Raw genomic sequence first — 4,129 nt, forward strand, 5'->3', positions numbered from 1 at the left:
AGTAAGAGAATTTGTGCTAACTGACGAGATGAATAGTGTCTTAAAGACAGAAGTTGAAATAAAACTGCCTCCACTGAAAGGTAGAACACCAAGATTAGCGGAGCGGCTTACTTTTGGTGTTGATCAGTCAATGTATAATTTGAAATTAATACTCTTCATTTTTTTTTAAACCTTAATGAAATTCATTTTGTAGTTTTTTATGCTGACCATATTCTTTCTTAATTTTGTAGCCGAAAAACAAGCTTTAACGTTCCCCTGGTCACTTTTCTTTTTCTTTTGTCCGGCGGCCAAACGTATGGCAGAGACGAATGAACCAGTGCCGGGATGGCCCAGGTTTGGCACTCTTGACCACTTGGATAGAGAGGTATCCAGGTGGAAAAACAGCGGAGTATTTCTAATTGTCTTTTTCAAGGATGGTATTGAATGAGTTACTTTTGCTTTGACATGCTCAGCAACTTCTTATCGCTTGAATCAATTCATGGAGAATTAAATAAGTCAAAATCAGCCGATCGTGGGCCAGTCTCCTATCGATATTTCGGACTGAAACTCAATATTGAAGATTGAAACGTAAATGTTGATATCGCAAACCATACTTGGACATTTCTGTTTATTTCCAGCTTTTTTAACCATCTATCAGGTAACATCCAACAAAAAAAATCCAACATACGAAAAGTTCTCGCCAATATCTATCGTAAATTTGAAGTTCTGGGGGGGGGGCCGCGGCCCCCCTGCCCCCCCTTCCCTACACCCATGGGTAGCTGCCCTTCGATCGCTTTAACTCTTAAAAAGGGCACTAGAACTTCTGATTACTAATCCAATAATCCCCTTTCGAAGCTTATACTACCACTCTTTCTATAAAAACTTATATGGCTCCCAGGGCGTAACATATAATTTTCACCCTGAGGGCTGTGGGGGTGTCATCCTAAAAGACATAATTTCTGGACTGCGGATTTTCAACTACGCTGAATAAAACAACTATCCCAAAATTTTGACTGTATATGTTTGACTGCCAGCTATGGAGATTGCCAGCAAGTTAGCACTGAAAACATAATTCTCACTTTTTGTGTGTAATATATTTAAGGACAAAACATTTTTTTCTTGTTTTTCAATGTTTCGCTTCTCACATTAAAAAAAGTTTTATTTTAATTGGCTTATTTTTTTGAAAATTGTTCTGTAATTTTTCGGATTTTTGTAATTGTGACTTTTTTAGAATGACTACTAAGAAAATTAGAGCGTGAATTTAATGTAGGGTGTAATAGAAAGGGAGAAATATTATTGATTATTACTGGAAAGACAGTTATAAGTTGCAGAAACATACCTGGAAGACAGAATTTTTATTTGAATTGTTTAAATATGCAGAATTTCAGACTGTTGAGGGGGGAGCGTAAGGGCTGTTTGTTTTTCTCCAGAGCTAAATAACAAAACAGAGTCTACAAATTTTCATGGCTGTTTCCCTTATATACTATTAAGCTGTGCTTCAGACCTGCTCGTCATCAAATATCACTATTAAGGTCGTTTTGACATCTATCACAAGAATTTTCTACTGAAATCAATAGTCTGAAATTTTGTCTCTCGAAGGAGTGTCCCAAAGACGAAAACATTATTAGCATGGATTAAAAGAAAAACGGAGTAAAAATACCTTCGTCAACAAAAAGGTGAAATTTCTATTTAGCACAAACATAAGTTTGTTCAAATATCAATATAAAAAGAGGACAGTTGAGAGTTTTCATACAAATGTCCATCTTCAAAACTGTACTTTAATAACTAGGCCTACTGCTTACGATTTTGCTGGTTCAATGCCCTTTAGATGCTGGTAATTTTGCGGCGAATATATTCTTCTGAGTAAACATTATAAAAGAGAATTTTGACTTGTTAGATTCAAAAAGTTTCTATATATCGAATTTACAAGACTTTCCAGTAAAATTTGCCAATAAAAGTATTTCAAAAAGTAAAATAGGAATAGAATAGATTTATTTATTTGTTAAAACCCTTCTAACCATCAAGGATAAATTTGTTGTTTTTTGTTATTGTTCTTTTTTCTATAGATGCAGCATTTGTGTAATGTTTTTTTTTTTGATTAGTGTTGCTTTAATTTCGGTTTATTAGATTTCTTCGTTAATTTAATGATTTTTTTTTATAGGGTCAATCCGTTCTACCCTGGGCTGTTCTGATCGCATTACTCTAACGCAAATCTCAGGCCCAAAACCGATTGTTATGGTGAGAAAACTGAAAAAGAGGGCTATAGAAGAATTAACAGCAGGCATCTGGCGTTGTGATTCCTGTGGAAAAGCAGAGAAATCCTTTTTGATGTTAGATCTTCACATAGACACTGGGTGTGAAGAGCTTTCATAGATAGAATGTGTTATCTGTCCAGCTGTAGTTCATGATTACAGAGATTTCGTTGTTCATATTCTGCAGCACCGAATGGGGGAAAGAAGAAGATGTCCTATATGTTTACGAGAATTTATTGGTGATATGAGACAACATCTTTTTTTGCAAGGACACTTTTCACAAAATGTATTTGAACTAAACATGCAAGGGAATATATCGCTAGTTTCTCCACATGATCCGTCTACAAGCGTCTCCTTAAATTTGTTTGAATCTAAAACTGAAGCCAAAGACTTAAATAATCAGAAAACATTTTTGAATAGTGGCTTGTTTAGTGAAAAGCAGAGAAAATTTAAAAAACATCAAGTAATACAGACTGGAAAAAAACTTCATAAATGTGGGGTGTGCCAGAAGAGTTTTTCTAGCTCAGACTCTTTGAATAGGCACCAAAGACTACATACAGGTCATAAACCATATAACTGTGATACATGTCAGAAGAGTTTTTCTCTATAAAAAAATTTTAGAAATCACCAAAGAGTACATACAGGTGAGATACAAAATACATCTGATATATGTCAGAATAGTTTTTCTACATCAACCAATTTGAAAATGCACCAAAGAGTACACACAAGTGAAAGACCATATAAGTGTGACATATGTCAGAAGAGTTTTTCTACACCAAACCAATTGAAAATACACCAAAGAGTACAGTAAGGTGAGAGACCATATAAATGTGATATATGTCAGAAGGGTTTTTCTCAATCAAGCTTTTTGAAAACACACCAACGAGTGCATACAGGTGAGAGACCATATAAGTGCAACATATGTCAGAAGAGTTTTTCTGAATCAGGCTCTTTGAAAAAGCACCACAGAGTACATACAGGTGAGAGACCATATAAATGTGACATATGTCAGAAGAGTTTTTCTAGAACAGATTCTTTGAATAAGCACAAAAGAGTGCATACAGGTGAGAGGCCATATAAATGAGACATATGCCGGAAGACTTTTTCCGTATCAGGCTCTTTGAAACCTCACCAAATAGTTCATATAGGTGAGAGACCATATAAATGTGACATATGTCAGAAGACTTTTTCTGATTCAAGCTCTTTGAATAAGCACCGAAGAGTGCATACAGGTGAGAGACCATATAAATGTGACATATGTCAGAAGAGTTTTTCTGATTCAGGCTCTTTGAATAAGCACCGAAGAGTGCATACAGGTGAGAGACCATATAAATGTGACATGTGTCAGAAGAGTTGTTCTACATCAGGCATTTTGAAAAGGCACCAAAGAGTACATACAGGTGAGAGACCATATTAATATGACATATGTCAGAAGAGTTTTTCTGAATCAGGCTCTTTGAATAAGCACCGAAGAGTGCATATAGGTGAGAGCATATTTAATGAATTTTAGAAGTTTTATTGAACAGAGCAGTTTCATTAGACACCAAGACTTGTGCGACAAGAGTTCATACTTGTGTTATATAGTGTTACCAAAACCATTTAGAAATGAAGCATTTTGGAGTATTTCATTTGAATGATCATCAAACAACTCATTTTAGGAAAAGAGCGAGTCTTTATCAAAAAGTTCGTGATAACAAACTGTAAGTAAGGAGCGATTAGGCTTAATAGTAACCAAAACTCTTACAAACGGAATCAGCTTATTATGCCAATTCCAAATATATGATTAATTAAGTTTCGTTCTACCAATCAAAATTTAAGAGCCAAAGAAAAATTTGCCTGATTTTTAAAATAGGGGGAAAACACACCCTAAAAGTCAAGAAATCTTGACAAACACACCA

The 4,129-nt window shown here is 35.0% G+C and overlaps 1 pseudogene; it reads left to right on the top strand.

The window, feature by feature from the left end:
• The first annotated feature begins 1,877 nt into the window (after positions 1 to 1,877).
• LOC148948098 (uncharacterized) lies at positions 1,878 to 3,772 on the top strand (annotated as a pseudogene).
• Positions 3,773 to 4,129: the final 357 nt, after the last annotated feature.

The sequence above is a fragment of the Artemia sp. Qi Xiang Cuo genome, chromosome 10 (genome assembly GCF_049724085.1).
Source record: "Artemia sp. Qi Xiang Cuo chromosome 10, ASM4972408v1, whole genome shotgun sequence".
In the NCBI taxonomy this organism is placed as follows: domain Eukaryota; kingdom Metazoa; phylum Arthropoda; class Branchiopoda; order Anostraca; family Artemiidae; genus Artemia; species Artemia sp. Qi Xiang Cuo.